Source organism: Rattus norvegicus, chromosome 6 (assembly GCF_021556685.1).
Source record: "Rattus norvegicus strain SHRSP/BbbUtx chromosome 6, alternate assembly SHRSP_T2T, whole genome shotgun sequence".
In the NCBI taxonomy this organism is placed as follows: Eukaryota; Metazoa; Chordata; class Mammalia; order Rodentia; family Muridae; genus Rattus; species Rattus norvegicus.
Window position 1 is genome coordinate 139128117 of NC_141539.1, and position 23501 is coordinate 139151617.

The 23501-nt window shown below is 41.8% G+C and overlaps 1 pseudogene and 1 gene segment (V, D, J or C); one reads left to right on the top strand and one right to left on the bottom strand.

Annotated features, from left to right (window-relative positions):
* LOC148005510 (Ig gamma-2C chain C region-like) overlaps nucleotides 1–23501 on the bottom strand; it is a 390070-nt gene that overhangs the window by 356234 nt on the left and 10335 nt on the right.
* Nucleotides 21381–22382, top strand: LOC148005514 (vesicle transport protein GOT1B pseudogene; annotated as a pseudogene). The gene has a single exon (XR_015623429.1). The product of XR_015623429.1 is annotated as a vesicle transport protein GOT1B pseudogene (transcript).

Genomic DNA, 23501 nt, shown 5'->3' on the forward strand with positions numbered 1-23501 from the left:
TGCATAATTGTACAGGTTTCATATTTGGCTGACAATATATTTAACCTGGTGTTTTCAAGATTATGTAGATCCCTCTAGCAAATTTTGGGTCAGATGATCTCGAAGTCTGGCCACTGCAAGAGCCACCTTCTTATCAGATACATGTCTAAAACCTTCACTGTCCATCCCTCTCTATGCACACAGATCATCAAAGAAAAATAGAAAACATTCTGTATTTAGTTCATCACTCACAGATCTGAAAGACAGCAAAACAAACTCTTGTACTGCTCACTTAGTTCTTAGGTCAAGTACATATTTTTACAGACTCATGTAACATGATACCATGTTGCTGCTTTGCCTATATGTTAATAAGATACTGTGAAATATGACCCAGAGTGGACTGAGGTGACCATTGTGTAATTGCGGTGAAGTAAACATTGGTGATGAACCCAAATTCTAGTACTTCTTCGGCTACTGAACAAGATTGAAGGGGACATATTCAAGGAAGTGGTGGTGATCTATATGTTGTAACCAACTCAGCCCTATTGTTGCAGCCTTTATGGAAGTACAGGGATTTAGTGCCATTTCACTCCTCTCTTCATTTGCTTTATGCTGCAATCTTCTACCTTGTGCTCCATGAACTCATTTTGGGCCTGTTGCTGGACCTTCTTTTCCTCATGCTTTTCTCCATTTCCATCCCCCACAGTTCCTTTACACAGGAGCAATTAGGACTCAGAGTTTTTACTGTGTGATAGAAATCCCCATCCCTCACTTGATGTTCAGTGTTTCTGCTGTAGGTGGGCTCTACAAGTTACCTCTCTTTATTGTTGGGCATTTCACTTAAGGTCCCTTCCTTTGAGTCCTAAGGGTCTGTCACCTCCCAGGTCTCTGGTACATTCCGGAGGGTCCTCCCAACCTCCTAACTCCCAAACTTGCCTGTTTCCATACTTTCTGCTCATCCTCAGGGCTTCAGTCCTTTTCCTCTATCCAAAACCAGATCAATTTCCCCTCTCCTGAAACCACCACTCCCCTGAGGCACCACTGCCCCTCCCCAAGACACTCCCTACTTCCCCCTGCATTTGCTTTCTTCTGCCTCCAAAGTGGGACTGAGGCATCCTCCCTTGGGCCCTTCAGCTTGTTGAACTTTTCAGGAACTGTGAACTCTATCTTGTGTAGTCTGTACCTTTCTTCCCCTAATATCCACTCATTATTGAGTAAATATAGTGCATGTCATTATGAGTCTGAGTTACCTCACACAGAAAGTTTTTTTTTTAAATTCCACCCATTTGCCTACAAAATTGAAATGGCCTTTTTCTTAATAGCTGAATAGTAATCCATTGTATACATGAACGACATTTTCTGCATTTATTCTTCTGTCCTGGGACATCTTGGTTGTTTACAGCTTCTGCTTATCACAAATAAGGCCACTATTTTTATAGTGGATCATGTGCCCCTGTGGCAAGGTGGGGCATCTTTTGTATATATTTCTAAGAGTGCTATAGCTGTGTCTTCAAATAGACCAATACCAATTTTCTGAGGCACCTTCAAATTGATTTCCAGAGGTGTTTTATCAATGTAAATCCCACCAGCAATGGCGGAGCATCCTCATTTGAAATTTGTTCAGTTTTAAGAAAACTTGACTCTTCGATGTGTCTCTGCTGATGCTGATTCAGGATTTGAGATGTGAATTATACAATGTGATTTCACTACTTCACATTGCTGGCATCCACTGCAGATCCTTTCCCAGAGGCTGGAGTACCCAGTGTATACCATAGAAACCGTGGATGGTTAATGAGTAGCCAGAGAGTGGGCAGGTGAGAGACAGGCTTTGTGAGGTCTACAGCAGGGCAGGATCTGACTCCTTTAGTTGTACCTCTACAAGGCACCTTGGGAAATACAACATCACCATCAGTCATCCATGTCATAGGTGTCAAGCCTGTCTCCTTCTCTGGAAGGCCTGAAATACTTACAGCTTGGAAAAGTCACCAGGTAGAGGGGTTCTAAGCGAACAAAACAACATCTTGTCAAATGCAACCCCCAAAGTGATCTGAAGCAAAGTAAAATTAAGGCAGACTGGTTGTGGGCCTTGTACTGGATGCTGTCCACTGGGATCTCCAGTCAGGCCAGATGGGAAAGTTCATGCAAAGGGGAAAGGGCATGAGCAGGGAGAGGGAATTGCCTCTGAGGCCAGTGGGTCTCTGCTGCTGCAGCTACTGAAGCTGCTGTTTCTCAAAGATGCTGCACTGGGTTGCAGGGAGAGCTCCTGGCAGCATTTTACAAGATAAGTTGTCTTCCCTGGTGATGGTGTTACAGCACTTATGACAGAAGCTCTCAGAAGGCAAAATAATTTTCATGCACCTTTGTTCCTCCTGGATAAAATCTGTATACACAGATTGTGGTGGGATGGGATCTGACAGTGAGTGCTTCCTGTAGGCTTGGTCTGAGAGGTTAGGGATGTCTCACCTACATGCAGAAGGGCTTGGAGGTGTTGTCCCTAAGTGACTGATGGCCACACATCTATCTGGGCGTAGGGGTGGGGCTGTGGAAGGCTGCAGTTTAGTGACAGGCTTCTGGTGCTAGGAGCAGTCAAACTCCTACCATCCCTTTATGATCTGTGGTTCTTGGAGCCTTAACTCAACCTTACCAGGCTTTCTCTCAGTGCCAACACCCATGTGGCAGATTATAGTTTAGAGAGTGTATAATGAGAAGACTAGTCAGTTAGATGGAAAGGGTTATTTCAATAATAATATATATGGAGGTTGGCCACAGTTAATAACAATATATTGTGGTCTTTATATATGGAAAGAAGATAACATGAGTTAGCCCTCAAAGTGATAATTATTTCATCATTAAAATGTGCACAAGTATTTGAAAATTTTGTGCTAGAGAAGATGAATGCAATTGTCTTCAAACCTAATTTACATAAACAGTAGAAATGTTACTAAAACTGCAGTCATGAGAGAAACAATACATTACCAAATCTTGAGGGTGTCCTCATCCACAGCATTTCACTGAGTTTTCTTCATAAATATCAACTCAATAATTTGTTCTTCTTTTTTTCAGAGCTGGGAACCAAACCCACGGTCTTGTGCTTGCTAGGCAAGTGCTCTACAACTGAGCTAAATCCCCAACCCAAATTTGTTCTTATTTTACACTGTTAGATTATAGAACCACTTAATGTTTCTTCTATTGTGTGAAGAAACAAGAAGTTTAATAGAATATTACACTGAAAACCATGTTGTAGAGAATTTCCATGGCTGGAAGAAGAGTCCATTTCTTTAACACTAAAACACATGCTCAAACAGCATAGGGCATAACTTCCTAGATTCTGAAGTGATCCTGGAAAGAACTTGTTGATCGTCAGCGCCCCCTACTGGCCCTAAGAATCCTAGTAGGGAAGGTTTTGTGCAAGGTCACAGTGGACTTCCCTCACTGTGTCTGGCACAGAAGTACATGGCTGTGTCTTCAGTTTGCAGACTGTTCATTTTTAAGAAAACTTGGCTCTTGGAGGTGTCCCTGCTGATGCTCAGTCGGGATTTGAGAGCTGGATTATAATGTGTGCTTCCACCACTCCATATTTCTCCAATCCACTCCAGACCCTTTCCTGGAGGCTGGCGAACCCAGCTTACACCATAGCTGGTTAGTGAGAACCCAGAGACAGTGCAGGTGAGGGACAGGGTCTGTGAGGGCTGCACCAGACCAGGTCCTGACTCCTTCAGCTGCACCTGGGACAGGACACCTGGGGACAAGCAACATCACCATTAGTCATTCATCCTATAGATTAAATGCCTGAGGTCCTCTCCTAAAACTCTGAAACACTTACAGCTTGGAAATGTCAGCAGGCAGAGCAACAGCACCAGGACAGCCATGCTGTGATCAAGGCCCTAGTGAGAAGGAGATGTGGCTCCTCTGCTAGGCCTGGGCTTTCAGTCTGAGAGTGATGGCTGCTTTGCATTGAGGGAGGATCCTGAGTAGATAAAAGGAAGTGCAGGGCAGAATTTCTAGTTTCCTCTCCATGTGCCTAAGATTACCTTTGTGCTTAGAAGAAATGGAGGTGAAAACTCAGGAACTTTTCCCTGGTAATGTTGGATTTCCAATTCCAAATAAAAAACAGAAAGTAGTAGTCACATTGTGCAGGCCTGGGAAGCTAAGAAGGGGCGGGGTGATAGGGAGGTTTACAGTAGGTGAATCTTTATTCATGCAATACAAGTAGAACAGGTTACATTATCTTCAATGCAATCCTATATCTTTGTAAATTGCACTAGAGGATGTAGGATGGAATTGAGCATCGTTTTTCCTCCAGAAATTCTTTCTCTTGAATTCTTTTCTATTATTATATTTTTAGGTTTTTCTATTTCACTATTCCCTTTAGATCAGCATTACTGGCGCGTGCATCACCAGGTGGTTTGAGAGTAAAGAAGCAAAACCACAGACTTTAAATAGCCTTGTACTGCAATTGATTTTCAAGTTATTTTCACATAAATTGGCAACCATCAATATCAGAAGATAAGTACATATTATTTGCATTTGTTTTAGTATAAAATATAGAAGTGATGATTATTCAATTGTGTGCAAAAATACTGTATAATTATTACTTAGTAGATATTCATCAAAATGTTTTCCAACTATATTTATACTTTCGTATAAATGAGGAATCAACTGTTTAAATAAAAACATGTTCTGTGGACTCACCTTAGTCTCATCCTGCCTCAAGAAATAACATTTAAAAAAGAAGGTCACGAATATTTAGTCCATTTTGTTTCAAAGGTTTATCTGAGAGTAGATCAGATGATGTGGGTCCTATGTCAGTTGGCTGAGTGACTTAGCCTTCCTATTTAGGGACCCTGTAGTTGGGACCTAGTCTTTGCACCTCTTGATTTATGTCAGTATCTGTATCAATGTACTTTTATATCTCTCTATCTCTTGTTTCAGCTTGTAGCACATAATTGTATTCTAAATATGATTATCTTTTGGTGAGTGAAGGGAAGGTCAGCTGTTCATAACAATTCATAAAAATCAGTAGACTGATACCACATTGATTTTTATGTTAACTGAAGTGAAAGGTAAGCCAGAGATCACTGAGTGATGAGACAAAGTGGAGCAGAGGGCGGGCATGAACATGAGGAACCTTGTGTTGAGCACCATAGAGAGGAAGAGACTGGACAGCTTCTCCTCATGCCTTGGTAATGGGAACACCAAGGAAGAGAAGGACAGAGTTACCACAATCTGTTTGCTAGGACTCAGAGAATGTGGATCTATTACTTGGCCTTGGAGTCCCCACATTTTGTTTTTCTTATTTCTTTGTGCATAATCTTTGTACTGTGAGCAGCGGTGGTGCAGACCAGTCACATTAGAGAGAAAGCCATCCCTTTAATGGACATTAACAGTATCAGTGCTGTGTTCCTCTTGTTCTGATACTCTGAGGGTTAAGATGATATTTTTTTCCCGAAATTACTCTCAGGAGATCTCCTCTTGGGTTTGTCTGATATTTTCATTGTTGTTACAAAAATTTGGAAAGGAGTATCATAGAAATAAATGCACCTTTCTATACTATATTGGGGATGTGGCATAAGTCCACTTATTCACATGTTTTTTCTTTGGGTACTTCAGAGATAATCTGTGTCCCTATTCTGTCCCATAATTCTGCTTTTCCATAAATCTCTCTACAATAAAGTTCCTACAAAAATGTCTTTAGGAATTATATGAGTTCATGATAAATCTGCACATTATAGGTATCTTAAATTCCAGAGGTGGATCCTTACTAATGTCTTTCTTCAGTCATTTGTTTACTTATATGTATCTCACAGGTGGATACCCACTTAATTGGTCGTGTTGCTAAGACAATACCAGACTGTCCATTTGTCTGGTGGCTAGGATAGGTATCTATTAAATAATGAAAATATGTGATATCTTAGGCAGATGTGGTTGGTGCCATCTGTGGTTCTCAGATCCTCAGTTGTCTTAGAAAGAATGTATCACCATGGAGACACAGCTAGTTAGATGAGTTTCTTCATGGTTTCTGATTCATTCCCAATTTCAACTTCTTTCCTTGACTTCATGTCCTGATTAGCCTCTGTGATGTTTTCTAAGAATTAAGATGGCGGAAACTCTTTCCGTCACGTGTTGCTTTTGTCCATAATGTAGATTACATAGAAAGCTTACAAACTAGGACAATTGAAATTCTTCTGATGGGAAGATGGGTATAGGGAATTTGACATTCTGCACAACTGCAAATACAGTGACACACACACTCACAATTATAGATACAGGAATGCATTACAATATGCACACACACAGCATCACATTCACAGACAGAAAAACATATTCATAGGCAGAGGGATGGCTTTGTTAAATCCTCTCTTCAGACAGGGTTCCTGTCGTTGGTCTGGGTTCACTCTATAGACCAAGCTGGTATTAAACTATCAGGTTTTGATTGTCTTGGCATTTCCCCCCTATTGACTGAATTAAATGTGTGTACCAGTATTCCTGACCATCACGTGTAGGTGCTTTTCAAATTTAATTATGAAAATAAAATTAATTAAAATAAATTTAAGCATATCTTATTTTTTCATGTTTATTAAACGGGTATTTCTTTTTTTATCTTTATTAACTTGAGTATTTCTTATTTACACTTCGATTGTTATTCCCCTTCCCGGTTTCTGAGCCAACATCCCCCAAACCTCTCCCCCTCCCCTTCTATATATGCTTCCCCTCCCCATACTCCCCCCATTACCAACCTCCCCCCAACAATCACATTCACTGGGGGTTCAGTCTTGGCAGGATCAAGGGCTTCCCCTTCTACTGGTGCCCTTACTAGGCTATTTATTGCTACCTATGAGGTTGGAGCCCAGGGTCAGTCTATGTATAGACTTTGGGTAGTGGCTTTGTCCCTGGAAGCTCTGGTTGGTTGGCATTGTTGTTCATATGTGGACTCAAGCCCTCTCAAACTCTTCCAGTCCTTTCTCTGATTCCTTCAACGGGGGTCCCGTTCTCAGTTCAGTGGTTTGCTGCTGGCTTTCGCCTATGTATTTGCCGTATTCTGGCTGTGTCACTCAGGAGAAATCTACATCCGGTCCCTGTCAGCCTGTACTTCTTTGCTTCATCCATCTTATCTAGATTGGTGACTGCATATGTATGGGCCACATGTGGCGCAGACTCTGGATGGGCGTTCCTTCAGCCTCTGTTCTAAACTTTGCCTCCCTATCTCCTCCCAAGGGTATTCATGTTCCCCTTTTAAAGAAGGAGTGAAGCATTCGTATCTTGGTCATCCTTCTTAAGTTTCATGTGTTCTGTGCGTCTAGGGTAAATCGAACATTTGGGCTAATATCCACTTATCAATGAGTGCATACCATGTGTGTTTTTCTGGTATTGGGTTACCTCACTCAGGATGATATTTTCCAGTTCCATCCATTTGCCTATGAATTTCATAACGTCATTGTTTTTGATAGCTGAGTAATATTCCATTGTGTAGATGTACCACATTTTCTGTATCCATTCCTCTGTTGAAGGGCATCTGGGTTCTTTCCAGCTTCTGGCTACTATAAATAAGGCTGCTATGAACATAGTGGAGCATGTGTCTTTGTTCTTTGTTGGAGCATCTTTTGGGCATATGCCCAAGACAGGTATAGTTGGGTCCTCAGATAGTGCAATGTCCTATTTACTGAGGAACCTCCAGACTGACTTCCAGAATGGTTGTACCAGTCTGCAATCCCATCAACCATGGAGGAGTGTTCCTCTTTCTCCACATCCTCGCCAGCATCTGCTGTCACCTGAGTTTTTGATTTAAGCCATTCTGACTGGTGTGAGGTGAAATCTCAGGCTTGTTTCAGTCATTTCCCTCTTGACTAAAGATGTTGAACATTTCTTTAGGTGTTTCTCAGCCATTCAGCATTCCTCAGCTGTGACTTCTTTGTTTAGCTCTACCCCATTTTTTTGTGATAACACAAGAAATTTATTTTCTGATGCATTGGGTTCAATCTTTAATTAGTGCCTCAAGAAGAGCGACAAGAAGGTGAATGACTATAACAAGCAGTTTTTATACTTTTGAGGGGTACAGTTTACATCAGCAAGGTTACAGTTTAAAGTGATTGGCTCAGCTTATTGACCTTTGAAACTATTAGCTAGCAAGCATGGGAAGATTAAGACATGCAGTCAAACTCTATCTGGGACCAGAGAGTCAGGTGACTATCAGTCAGTATATTCTACAGCTTATCAAAAACATTCCCACTCCTCCTGAGAACTGTAGGTGGAAAGTGGAACTTGGTGTAGCTTTTTTTTATCTTTATAAACTTGAGTATTTCTTATTTACACTTCGATTGTTATTCCCTTTCCCTGTTTCCGGGCCAAAATCCCCCTAACCCTTCCCCCTCCCCATCTATATTGGTGTTCCCCTCCCCATTCTCCCCCCATTACCGCCCTCTCCCCAACAATCACATACACTGGGGGTTCAGTCTTGGCAGGATCAAGGGCTTCCCCTTCCACTGGTGCTCTTACTAGGATATTCATTGCTACCTATGAGGTCAGAGTCCAGGGTCAGTCTTTGGGTAGTGGCTTAGTCCCTGGAAGCTCTGGTTGGTTGGCATTGTTGTTCATATGGGGTCTTGAGCCCTTTCAAGCTCTTCCAGTCCTTTCTCTGATTCCTTCAACTGGGGTCCTGTTCTCAGTTCAGTGGTTTGCTGCTGGCTTTCGCCTATGTATTTGCTGTATTCTGGCTGTGTCTCTCAGGAGAGATCTACATCCGGTTCCTGTCTGCCTGCACTTCTTTGCTTCATCCATCTTATCTAATTGGGTGGCTGTATATGTATGGGCCACTTGTGGGGCAGGCTCTGAATGGGTGTTCCTTCTGTGTCTGTTTTAAAATTTGCCTCCTTATTCCCTGCCAAGGGTATTCATGTTCCCCTTTTAAAGAAGGAGTGAAGCATTCGCATTTAGGCCATCCCTCTTGACTTTCATGTGTTCTGTGCCTCTAGGACAATTCAGGCATTTGGGCTAATATCCAGTTATCAATGAGTGCATACCATGTGTGTTTTTCTGTGATTGGGTTACCTCACTCAGGATGATATTTTCCAGTTCCATCCATTTGCCTATGAATTTCATAAAGTCATTGTTTTTGATAGCTGAGTAATATTCCATTGTGTAGATGTACCACATTTTCTGTATCCATTCCTCTGTTGAAGGGCATCTGGTTTCTTTCCAGCTTCTGGCTACTATAAATAAGGCTGCTATGAACATAGTGGAGCACGTGTCTTTTTTATATGTTGGGACATCTTTTGAGTACATGCCCAAGAGAGGTATAGTTGGGTCCTCAGGTAGTGCAATGGCCAATTTTCTGAGGAACCTCCAGACTGATTTCCAGAATGGTTGTACCAGTCTGCAATCCCATCAACCATGGAGGAGTGTTCCTCTTTCTCCACATCCTCGCCAGCATTTGCTGTCACCTGAGTTTTTGATGTTAGCCATTCCCACTGGTGTAAGGTGAAATCTCAGGGTTGTTTTGATTTGCATTTCCCTTATGACTAAAGATGTTGAACATTTCTTTAGGTGTTTCTCAGCCATTTGGCATTCCTCAGCTGTGAATTCTTTGTTTAGCTCTGAACTCCATTTTTTAATAGGGTTATTTGTCTCCCTGCAGTCTAACTTCTTGAGTTCTTTGTATATTTTGGATATAAGCCCTCAATCAGTTGTAGGATTGGTAAAGATTTTTTCCCAATCTGCTGGTTGTCGTTTTGTCCTAACCACAGTGTCCTTTGCCTTATAGACGCTTGGCAGTTTTATGAGATCGATTATTTTTCTTTTTTCTTTTTCTTTTTTTTTTTTTTTCGGAGCTGGGGACTGAACCCCGGGCCTTGCACTTTCTAGGCAAGCGCTCTACCACTCAGCTAAATCCCCAACCACCTCCCCCATTTGTCGATTCTTGATCTTAGAGCATAAGCCATTGGTGTTTTGTTCAGGAAATTTTCTCCAGTGCCCATGTATTCGAGGTTCTTCCCCACCCTTTCTTCTATTAGTTTGAGTGTATCTGGTTTAATGTGGAGGTCCTTAATTCACTCAGACTTGAGCTTTCTACAGGGTGATAAGAATGGATTGATCTGCATTCTTCTACATGCTGACCTCCAGTTGAACCAGCACCATTTGATGAAAGTGCTATCTTATTTCCATTGGATGGTTTTGGCTCCTTTGTCAACAGTCAAGTGACCATAGGTGTGTAGGTTCATTTCTGGGTCTTCAATTCTTTTCCACTTGTCTATCTGCCATACCAATACTATAGAGTCTTTTATCACTATTGCTGTGTAATACTGCTTGAGTTTAGGGATAGTGATTCCCCCGGAAGTCCTTTTATTGTTGATGATAGTTTTAGCTCTCCTTGGTTTTTTCTTTATTCCAGATGAATTTTAAATTGTTCTGTCTAACTCTCTGAAGAATTGGATTATAATTTTGATGGGGATTGCATTGAACTTGTAGATCGTTTTTTGGTAAATTGGCCATTTCTACTTTAGTAATCCTGTCAATCCAGGAGGCTGCAAGATCTTTCCATTTTCTGAGATCTTCTTCAGTTTCTTTCTTTAGAGGCTTGAATTTCTTAACTTACAGATCTTTCACTTGCTTGGTTAAAGTCAACCGAGGTATTTTATATTATTTAGGACTATTATGAAGGGTATCATTTCCCTAATTTCTTTCTCGGCTTGTTTCTCTTTCATGTAGAGGAAGGCTACTGATTTATTTGAGTTAATTTTATACTCAGTCACTTTGCTGAAGGTGTTTGTCTGATTTAGTAGTTCTCTGGTGGGGCTTTGAGATCACTTAAATAGACGATCATATCATTTACAAATAGCAATATTTTGACTTCTTCCTTTCCAATCTGTATCCATTTGATCACGTTTTGTTTTCTGATTGCTCCGGCTAGAACTTTGAGAACTATATTGAATAAGTAGGGAGAGAGTCGGCAGCCTTGTCTATTGCCTGTTTTTAGTGGGATTGCTTCAATAAGCATATATTTTTATACAATACAATCTGATCTGTATTTTTGTTTTCTTCATTCCTCCCTGAATCCTTCCTCTCTCCAAACTTGCTTAATTCCATAACCTACAGCCCTTTATGAACATTCAAGGGATTGGTCTCCTGGCATTCGTTTATAGTGACAAAGAGAGATTTAAAAATCTGTAATTGTCAGTACATTTTCACTTTTAAAAATCATTACATAATATATATATATTTGTGTTATGGATTATCATATCTATTAGTATGTACAAAACATAGTAATAAAATCTGAGGCTGAATATTACTCAGGTGTACGGCACCTGCTCCTAGAATGAGTATCTGAATTGAACTTCAGCACTTAGCTGAGAAGCGGCTGGGATGGTGAATCACATGATCTGAACTCTTGTTATCCATTGTGTTTTTGTTTCATCTCAACCACTTTATATCTGTGGTTCCTAACCTAAGGATGGCTATTCCCTCTCATGCCATGAGATCAATTGATTTAAGTCTATGAATGTGAAAAATAGCCTGATCTCTTGGATAAAACAGAGGCCTCATTTTAACAGGGACTAGTGATTTTTCTAAAGTTATATTTATTAATTAAAATGAGGGATGCATTTTTGCAACATTACCATTTGAATTAAGGTCTTACTAATGCTACCCAAGAGCTACATCATTAGCCTAACTCCTAGTACTAAATGAGGAATCAAACAGAATGTACTTTGTCCTTCAGACTGATGTGTGTTTGAGCAGCTCTGTTTTTAGGGTTTACCATCTCTGGTTTCTTTTGCTTCTCATGGAACTGATGCTGGTCACATCATGGAATCACCTCTGCCTTGTGTTCATGTCAGAGCACATCTTACATTTAAAATCAATTATAATGGAGCTGTGAAAATATCCGTGGTTCATTTCTTGTTAAACAAGGGACACTGCATGGTATCTTATCCTTGAACTTAGTTCTCTATGCCTACACAAAGAGTTGGGTGTGGCAGCCAGCCAGTCATCCAATCCATGACATGTGAGCACAGAGCAACCACAGGAGCTTGCTGTCCAAACATTCTAGTCAGTGTGTGACTTTTCACGCTCAGTGATAGAACTTGTCTTAAAATCTATGGTGCAGATGGATAGAGTGTGCACAGATACCCACACACACATACACACGAGGGGAAAGGGAGGCTCTAAAAGACAGGTAGTATAATAAATTAATATGAAAATGTATACCACAGTTGAAAATGCATATTTCAATAAGATTTTGGATACTTCAAGGAATAGTATACAGTGTATGTTTAGAATGAGTCCAGAAATAAAGGAGTCCATTCTTTAATGCTTCTCTGAACATGTCACTCTCTGTAACTCAGAGCTCTGCTGTTGTGGTTTGCCTTCGATTTATCTGTATATTGATGTTCATTCCTCTGCCTCAAGGGTGGCTGCCTAGTCACTATTCAGGACTTAGATGACTTCATCAGAACCTACTCTCCATTTAATTTTTAAAATAAAGGCGAGAGCCAGTGATTGGGCAGGGGAAGAAAAGGTGGGGCAGAAGGAGGGAGAGAGGGTTTCTGAGAAGGAGGAAGATGGAGCTGAAGCACATGCCATGGAGAAACTGCAAGTTCTGAGGGATTTCACAGCTCGGGAATAGGATAGTGTAGTGGTAGATCTGCCCAATCTAAGCATGGGCTTGTATTCATATTAATCGAGTTGTGTTTTCTTTGCATGGACATATTTGGGTTGAAGAGGTTACAGAAGCACTCTGGATGCTCTCAGAGGCTCCTGCTCATGCTGAGCTCCCTGCAGGGAGGTCAGTTTCTGAGTTCTCTGTGATATTCCCTCATTATGTCTCTTGAACAGTAGTACATGGTCATGTCCTCAAACTTCAGACTGCTACTTTCCAGGTACAAGGTGTTCTTGGCAGTGCCTCTTGGATAAATTGTCCCTACAAGGGTTTGGCATAGTTGAGGCAAGTGCCATCACTATTAATGCATGTTTCCCACCTCAGCTCTTTTCCTGGACCCTGGTGGAACTTGGCCCTGCCATGTGGGGCAGTGGACTGTGACACAGACAGAAAACCTGGTAAGGTTGAGTGGACTCAGGAACTCCAATACTTACCATAATTGAGGATTGTTAGGCATTAAAATCTACTCCTGACCAAGATACTGTCTTGGAAGAGATGACCTCTATACCCGGTGAAGAGGAATGAGACAATCAGTCACATCAGGGCAATATCTGAAGTCCTTCCACATGATGATGAGGCATCCATAACATCTGAGACCAAGCCAACAGAAAACATCTGCTTTAAGATCCCAATCCACACCAAAATGTTCAAAAGATCCAATCTACAAGGAAGAAACTGTACTAGTCATTTCACCAAAGATTGTTTGAGAGTATCAGACTTGTCATGCTGTACCACTCCAGGGAAGACTATTGTCTCCTGAAGCTTTTGTTGCCAGAAGCTGCTCAAGCATACTGCAGCCATTTCCTGCTCAGTGGAGTGGCCTTGGCTCTTAGCTGCCTACTGCATCCTGATGCAGAGCAGTGGTGGCTGCAGTAGAGCCACTCTTTGGCTGCTCTAGCTGAGCCAGAGGTCTTCAGATCCTTGCTGATCACATCAGGTATGCAGACACCCAATGCCAGTTCCTGAAGGTGAAACCAGATGCTGGACAGCAGAGTTTGAGGGTCTTTTCTGGGTGCACTCAGCTTCCCCCACACTGCTCTGACTGCAATTTGCACTACCTGCAAACACACAGAATGCTGGTCAGAAAACTGTCACAAAAAGCATTTTTTGTCTTTTTTCCTGTCCACACAAGACAGAATCTCATCTCCATCAGGTACCTTTAAATAACCATAAAAAATACAAGGAAAACCAAGCAGAGCCCCACGTACACAGAGAATAATCTGTGTTCAGTGCTGATCAGTGAATGAGAAGAGTTGGCTATCGAGGGCTGGCCTCCTCTCCTCAAGCTGGAGGGTCAGGACAAAGCTCACTTTCATGGACTCAGGGAAGCGATATTTACCTGTCCTCTTGCTCTTTCTCTTGCAAGTTCTACAGTTGGACACTTGGCAGGAGACACTGCTCATAGAAGATATAAACTATCAAATACAGTGATGACAGTCACAGAATTTAACACAGTATTGCAGTTTCATATTCACATTTTCTTTGTTAAGCATCCAACACACTGCATTTCCTTTTTTCTTGTGCATGTTCATAGAACTTGCTTTTTACACATTCTATCTCCTTACTAGGAAAGGGAAATAAAAAACTGTTACACTCAGTTGTGTTTCAGGAACTCAGTCTTTCCCTTTGTATTGTCTGGACATGAGTCCTCCCTGATATTCTTGCAGAAGGTCAGACCTCCCATGTGAGGTTAGCAGAACCCATTCTCTATGAGGTGAACACTCAGGATATTTCTGTATTTTACTTTTTCTTGAGAGAACACTGTCCTCAGGCCTAATAAAGGCTTGAAAATTAGACATTCTAAGACAATGTCTTTCTATAATTCCAGGTTTGCTAATCAGAAATATTTCTATTTGCAGCAAACTGACTTGTTTTTCATCCAGAAATTCTCAACATGATGTCTGTAACATCACCATTTTCTTTGTCCGTTGTTATACAAGGCAAGTGCTGCCTGCCTTCATGGTGTATTAACCTAGGTTCCATTTTTCCCCCATTACAATAAATTAGCAAAACTGGGTTTGTACATTAACTCTTTGTATGACCTTGAAATTACTTAACTGGTTGTGTTTTCCCCTTCTAATCTTAATTTTCTCACCACTGCACTGGTCACAATATTCCCCTTCTTTTGGTTTTCTTTGTCGCTGACTTAAGATACCATTCCTTTCTAGGCAGACTGCAAGATCTTGGTGCTGCAAGATCCAAGAGTTCTACATCTTGATTTGGAGGTATCCAGGAAGAGACCATCATTTGCAGACAAGAAAGAGTGGCTCTCTTCCAGAGTAGGGAGAACTTGAACATTGGACTTCACCTGTCTTCTACCGAATAGTGATGTACTTTTTCAACAAGGCCATTGTTACTCCAACAAGTCCACACCTCGTAATAATACCACTTCCTATGGACCAATTATATTCAAACCACAACAGATCTCAATAACACATTATACATGCTCTTTGTAAAAAAATAAATCCTTAAGAATTGGAAATCTAAATGTTGGTTCTGGTATATTTCAGTTCAATCCCACTTCCCATTCATTCTTTTTCACCAATGAATTGATCTTCAGCCTGGTCCTTTGTCACATGACAGTGGATGATTTACATTTAACATTGTGTGGAGCTGTTCAACTTCCTGTTTAGAACCAGAATTCTAATAGTTCCATCCATCTGTCTTGAAAAACTACCTCAAATTGATTCCGTTGAGATGGAACCCACAGCCAAGACTGCCTCTCTGAATAATGCTTTTCTAGCTCAAATGTGAGACACTAGGTTCTTCCAGTCAGCAGAAATCTCTGGGCCCTGGTCACAGTGTTCTCAAGTGAAGTGTCACGTGTGCCACTGAAGTTTATTTGAAACATCATTCTAACAATGCTATTCCATGCCCATTTAGAATTTAGACTTTTCTGATATGTACAGTCGAAATTATTTTAAAGTTTATCTTATGTCTTTTTAATTTCCAGCATCTTCTTAATACATAAATTATGTGTAATATATGTTTTAAGAGTGTGATCAGGTGGTGGTGGGCTCATAGCATATGTATCTCCTTTAATTCAGCTGTATTCTGTAATGCTACTGTATGACATTTATGGATCATGATTTCAGAATCTGGTATTTCAGGATACTGTCCTTTTCCACAGACTTAATCCTCAGGGTAGGTGTTAATTATCCCAGAGAGACCACAATGTCAGAAGTGATATGCCTTTTCATATATTTAGGGCAAATTATAATTTTTTACAGAGAACTCATTCCAGCAAAACATTGAGGCCACTGTGTGCACTAATCATAGGATGAGAGCCTGATTTGTCCATGTGGGCTTATTTGAACAGATTAACTGAAATCCACTGATGTGGGGGCCTGTTCATTGTTTACTGGACTCTGATTCATTTCTGTGGCTTCTGTGATGGGAGTCCCAGGACTGTGTGAACTGTGTGCTGAAGGATTATCGTGGAGATTCTTCTTCCATCAGTTAAGATGAGCAGTGAGACTGGAGCATAGGGAGGCTGGGGTCCTTTGGGTCACCTGAGCCTCAAAGGATTCCTACCATTACCTGGATGTACAATACTGATGATGAGACACAAAAGCTTAGAGATATTCATTCTCTGATCTCCCGGTATCTGCCAATCTCCCACTACTCAATATCTTCCTCTCTCTTTCATTTTTTCTCAAGGAACCATTCTTTCCTTACAGAAGACACATATTTTACACAGATTTTCAATTTTCAATTTCAGAAGAAATTAGCCACTGTCCTAGTCAGGGTTTCTAGTCCTGCACAAAAATTATGGCCAAGAAGCAAGCTGTAGATGAAAGTGTTCATTCAGCTTAAACTTTCCACATTGCTGTTCATCACAAAAGGGAGTCAGGGCTGGAACTCAAGCAGGTCAGGCACAGGAGCTGATGCAGAGGCCATGGAGGGATGTTACATACTGGATTGCTTCTCCTGGCTTGCTCACCTTGCTCTCTTATAGATCTCAAAACTACTAGCCCAGGGATCGTACTACTCACAAGCCCTGCCACCTCCACCCCTGAACACTAATTGAGAAAATGCCTTACATCTGGATCTCATAGAGGAATTTCCTCAAGGGAGGCTCTTTCTCTGTAACAACTCTTTTGCATAATTGTACAGGTTTCATATTTGGCTGACAATATTTTTAACCTGGTGTTTTCAAGATTATGTAGAACCCTCTGGCAAATTTGGGGTCAGATGATCTCGACGTCTGGCCACTGCAAGAGCCACCTTCTTATCAGATACATGTCTAAAACCTTCACTGTCCATCCCTCTCTATGCACACAGATCATCAAAGAAAAATAGAAAACATTCTGTATTTAGTTCATCACTCACTGATCTGAAAGCCAACAAAACAAACTCTTGTACTGCTCACTTAGTTCTTAGGTCAAGTACATATTTTTACAGACTCTTGTAACATGATACCATGTCGCTGCTTTGCTTATATGTTAATAAGATACTGTGAAATATGACCCAGAGTGGACTGAGGTGACCATTGTGTAATTGCGGTGAAGTAAACATTGGTGATGAACCCACATCCTAGCACTTCTTCGGCTACTGAACAAGATTGAAGGGGACATATTCAAGGAAGTGGTGGTGATCTATATGTTGTAACCAACTCAGCCCTATTGTTGCAGCCTTTATGGAAGTACAGGGATCTAGTGCCATTTCACTCCTCTCTTCATTTGCTTTATGCTGCAATCTTCTACCTTGTGCTCCATGATCTCATTTTGGGCCTGTTGCTGGACCTTCTTTTCCTCATGCTTTTCTCCATTTCCATCCCACACAGTTCCTTTACACAGGAGCAATTAGGGCTCAGAGTTTTCACTGTGGGATAGAAATCCCCATTCCTCACTTGATGTTCAGTGTTTCTGCTGTAGGTGGGCTCTACAAGTTACCTCTCTTTAGTGTTGGGCATTTCATTTAAAGTCCCTTCCTTTGAGTCCTAAGGGGCTGTCACCTCCCAGGTTTCTGGTACAGTCTGGAGGGTCCTCCCAAGCTCCTAACTCCCAAACTTGCCTGTTTCCATACTTTCTGCTCATCCTCAGGGCTTCAGTCCCTTTCCTCCATCCAATACCAGATCCATTTCTCCTCTCCTGTAACCACCACTCCCCTGAGGCAGCACTGCCCCGCCCTAAGACACTCCCTACTTCCCCCTGCATTCGCTTTCATCTGCCTCCGAAGTGGGACTGAGGCATCCTCCCTTGGGCCCTTCAGCTTGTTGAACTTTTCAGGAACTGTGAACTGTATCTTGAGTAGTCTTTACCCTTTTTTTTTCTAATATCCACTCATTATTGAGTAAATATAGTGCATGTCCTTCTGAGTCTGAATTACTTCACACAGAATGATGTTTTTTTTTTAAATTCCATCCATTTGCCTACAAAATTGAACATGGCCTTTTTCTTAATAGCTGAATAGTAATCCATTGTATATATGAATGACATTTTCTGTATTTATTCTTCTGTCCTGGGACATCTGGGTTGTTTACAGCTTCTGTTTATCACAAATAAGGCCACTATTTCTATACTGGAACATGTGCCCCTGTGGCAAGGTGGGGCATCTTTTGTATATATTTCTAGGATTGCTATTGTTGTGTCTTCAAATAGACCAATACCAATTTTCTGAGACACCTTCAAATTGATTTCCAGAGTTGTTTTATCAGTTTAAATCCCACCACCAATGGTGGAGTGTCCTCAGTTTGATATTTGTTCAGTTTTAAGAAAACTTGGCTCTTGGATGTGTCTCTGCTGATGCTGAGTCAGGATTTGAGATGTGAATTATACAATGTGATTTCACTGCTTCACATTGCTGGCATCCACTGCAGATCCTTTCCTGAGGCTGGAGGACCCAATGTATACCATAGAAACCGTGGATGGTTAATGAGCAGCCAGAGACTGGGCAGGTGAGAGACAGGCTTTGTGAGGTCTACAGAAGGTCAGGTCCTGACTCCTTTAGTTGTACCTCTACAAGGCACCTTGGGACATACAACATCACCATCAGTCATCCATGTCATAGGTGTCAAGCCTGTCTCCTTCTCCGGAAGGCCTGAAATACTTACAGCTTGGAAAAGTCACCACGTAGAGGGGTTCTAAGCGAACCAAACAACATCTTGTCAAATGCAACCCCCAAAGTGATCTGAAGCAAAGTAAAATTAAGGCAGACTGGTTGTGGGCCTTGTACCGGATGCTGTTCACAGTGATCTCCAGCCAGGCCAGGTGGGAGGGTTCATGCAAAGGGGGAAGGGCATGAGCAGGGAGAAGGAATTGCCTCTGAGGCCAGTGTGTCTTTGCTGCTGCTGCTACTGAAGGTGCTGTTTCTCCAAGATGCTGCACTGGGTTGCAGGGGAGCTCCTGGCAGCATTTTACAAGATAAGTTATCTTCCCTGGTGGTGGTGTTACAGCACTTATGACAGAAGCTCTCAGAAGGCAAAGTAATTTTCATGCAGCTTTATACCTTCTGGATAAAATCTGTATACACAGATTGTGGTGGGATGGGATCTGACAGTGAGTGCTTCCTGTAGGCTTGGTCTGAGAGGTTAGGGATGCCTCACCTACATGCAGAAGGGCTTGGAGGTGTTGTCCCTAAGTGACTGATGGCCACAAACTATCTGGGGTTGGGGGGCTGTGGAAAACTGCAGTTTAGTGACAGAGGCCTGGTGCTAGGAGAAGGCAAAGCTCCTACCATCCCTTCAGGATTTCTGGGTCTTCTAGCCTTATCTCAACCTTACCAGGGTTTTCCTCACTGCCCACACTTATGTGGCAGATTATAATTTAGACAGTGTAGAATGAGAAAACTAGTCAGTTAGATGGAAAGGGTTATTTCGATAATAATATGTATGGATGTTGGCCACAGTTAATAACAATGTATTGTGGTCTTTATATATGGAAAGAGGAAAACATGAGTTAGCCCTCAAAGCGATAATTATTTCATCATTAAATTGTGCACATGTATTTGAAAAGTTTGTGTTAGAGAAGATGAATGCAATTGTCTTCAAACTTAATTTACATAAACAGTAGAAATGTTACTAAAACTGCAGTCATGAGAGAAACAATACATTACCAAATCTTGAGGGTGTCCTCATCCACAGCGTTTCACTGAGTTTTCTTCATAAATATCAACTCAATAATTTATTCTTTTTTTTTTCAGAGCTGGGAGCCGAACCCAGGTCTTGTGCTTGCTAGGCAAGTGCTCTACCACTGAGCTAAATCCCCAACCCCAATTTGTTCTTATTTTACACTGTTAGATTATAGAACCACTTAATGTTTCTTCTATTGTGTGAAGAAACAAGAAGTTTAATAGAGTATGATACTGAAAAGCATGTTCTAGAGAATTTCCATGGCTGGAAGAAGAGTCCATTTCTTTAACACTAAAACACATGCTCAAACAGCATAGGGTATATCTTCCTAGATTCTGAAGTGATCCTGAAAGGAACTTGTTGATCCTCAGCGCCCCCTACTGGCCCTAAGAATCCTAGTAGGGAAGGTTTTGTGCAAGTTCACAGTGGACTTCCCTCACTGTGTCTGGCACAGAAGTACATGGCTGTGTCTTCAGTTTGCACACTGTTCATTTTTAAGAAAACTTGGCTCTTGGAGGTGTCCCTGCTGATGCTCAGTCGGGATTTGAGAGCTGAATTATAATCTGTGCTTCCACCATTCTGTATTCTTCCCATCCACTCCAGACCCTTTCCTGGAGGCTGGCGAACCCAGTGCACATGATAGCTGGTTAATGAGAATCCAGAGACAGTGCAGGTGAGGGACAGGGTCTGTGAGGGCTGCACCAGACCAGGTCCTGACTCCTTCAGCTGCACCTGGGACAGGACACCTGGGGACAAGCAACATCACCATTAGTCATTCATCCTATAGATTAAATGCCTGAGTCCCTCTCCTGAAACTCTGAAACACTTACAGCTTTGAAATGTTACCAGGCAGAGCAACAGCACCAGGACAGCCATGCTGTGATGGAGGCTCTAGTGAGAAGGAGATGTGGCTCCTCAGCTAGGCCTGGGCTTTCATTCTGAGCCTGAGGGATGCTTTGCATTGGGGGAGGATCCTGAGTAGATAAAAGGAAGAGCAGGACAGAATTTCTAGTTTCCTCTCCATGTGCCTGAGATTACATTTGTGCTTAGAAAAAATGGAGCTGAAAACTCAGGAACTTTTCCCTAGTAATGTTTGGATTTCCAATTCCAAATAAAAAACAGAAAGTAGTAGTCAAATTGTGCAGGCCTCGGAAGCTAAGAAGGGGCGGGGTGATAGGGAGGTTTACAGTAGGTGAATCTTTATTCATGCAATACAAGTAGAACAGGTTACCTTATCTTCAATGCAATCGTACATCTTTGTAAATTGCACTAGAGGAGGTAGGATGGAATTGAGCATCGTTTTTCCCCCAGAAATTCTTTCTCTTGAATTCTTTTCTATTATTATATTTTTAGGTTTTTCTATTTCATTATTCCCTTCAGAACAGCATTAGTGGCCCCTGCATCACCAGCTGGTTTGAGAGTAAAGAAGCAAAACCACAGACCTTAAGTAGCCTTGTATTGCAATTGATTTTCAAGTTATTTTCACATAAATTGGCAACCATCAATATCAGTAGGATAAGTATGCATTATTTGCATTTGTTTTAGTATAAAATATAAAAGTAATGATTATTCAATTGAGTGCAAAAATCTGGAATGGAGCTCGGCCTTGTGGCCTGGCGGGGGCAGCTGCGTGTTTCCGGAAGACCTGGCGGCTCAGCCCGGGTAGTGTCGCTGAGGTTCTTCTCTGGACTAGGCTTCGCAGAGTGGGCCCCGAGGCACCGCGGTTCTCGCCGCCGCTGCCGCCATGATCTCCCTCATGGATACCCAGAAAATTGGCATGGGCTTAACAGGATTTGGAGTGTTTTTCCTGTTCTTTGGAATGATTCTCTTTTTTGACAAAGCACTGCTGGTGATTGGAAAGGTTCTGTTTGTGGCTGGTTTGGCTTTTGTAATTGGTCTAGAAAGAACATTCAGATTCTTCTTCCAGAAGCACAAAGTGAAAGCCACTGGATTTTTCCTGGGTGGTGTGTTCGTGGTCCTTATTGTTTGGCCTTTGATAGGCATGATCTTCGAAATTTACGGATTCTTTCTCTTGTTCAAGGGCTTTTTCCCAGTGGTGGTTGGCTTTATCAGAAGAGTGCCTGTCCTTGGATCCCTCCTGAATCTCCCTGGAATCAGATCATTCATGGACAAGGTCGGAGAAAGCAACAATATGGTATAACAACGAGGGAACTGAAGAATTTAAATACTGTATTATTTATAAAACCCTTTTGAAGAATATTCAGCACAAAGTTAAATTTCACGAACTAGCGTATAAAGTTCCTTACAGAAGTTTAAAACGTACGCCCTCCAAAGTCCCGACAGCTGTGGCAGAAGCGGCAGCAGACTCGTGAGGTCGGAGACGGGAAGGAAGATGGAGAGGGCGCGGCCTATTGCAACGCTTAGTGACTTCAGACGGCTGTCTCTTAGTCTTGCTGCAACGTGTGAGACGGTCGTTCGTAGACAACCATGGTGTCTGTTACTGTTTTTTAGAAGATTCGGGAACACCACTAGGCATTTGATTTTTTTTTTTATGATGTCCATTGTGATGGCCCAGATCTATCTAGGTGTGCTGGGTTTCTAATGATGCCTGGATTGGATTGGATTATGTCGTCTCTATGTATCAGCCAAAGGAAGCCCAGTTTCATGTGTGAATCACTTTTTTTCTAAACATGGATAAAATAAAACTTTTGTGGTCCTTTTGAATCTTAATATTTTGGAGCCAGATAAAAATATGAACTAGTCTTTTTTTTAAATACACAGAGGTCATTCTGAGCTGTTACTTCCTTAATCATAGCTGACCACATTCTTTCTTGACTCCATAACACTCCGGAAGCTCAGATCTCTCAAGTGTGGCCTGGATGTGTTCATACAATCTATCCCACGCAGAACCTGAGCAGAGAGCATTCTGACCATGGAGTAGTCTGCTACAGAGACTATTGGAATCAGTTTTGGGGATCCTAAGTGACACACACCACATGCGTTCTCCCATGCCATGATGTAGTTTTTCTTGTTGGGTTCATAATGAAATTCGGCCATAGTTTCTCACCTTGTTTTCATGACTTACAGTGACCTTGAAGGTGTGTAACATGTGAAAGGTTTATTCTGTGACTGTGAGAAGGGCTGATTATTTAATCTCGATTTTTCCTCTTATTTTCAGCTTTGTTGTAATATCCAAAAATCAGCATGCACCGTATCTGCTTCCCTTGCTGTTCCGCACCTGAGTTAGGAAGGAAGACGCCCTGTTGACATGTAAAACCTCGCTCTATATAACTAAACCGGCTGTAGCTTCTCCTAACCATCATGCTGGGGAAGCATGCTGTTCCCATCTGTGGCCAGTTCCCCACAGGGACAATGATGATTTCCTTCCTCGCCTGAGGTGTTGGCTTTCCTGTGGGACATAGGAGCCCTTGGTCAGACACAGCACGATTTGTCTTACTGATGATTGCACTGTTTATTTGTCTCTTAGAGACTTACAGTCTCTAAGCTTTTTAATGCACAAAGTCATAATGGAAATTGTATTTATTTACAGACCATTTCTACAGGACATTACAATGTTGTTTTCACTTAAATCTCTCAATGCCAGGAGAATCCCCCGCCTTGCCCATCTACGGAAGGAAGGAAGGAAGGACTGGTTCGTAGTGGGATGGTTCGTTCTTGTGGATTACTGTCATGTTTGGTACTTGCATCCAACTCTGGTGTAACCTGTGAAAACTCGATAATTGGAGAATCCAACCTCAATAGCTCATGGGATAATAAAAGACCTGGCGTTGTGTCTGATGTTCCTCAAAAAGTCATTCCTTTCCTGAAGTGTCAGTGCTG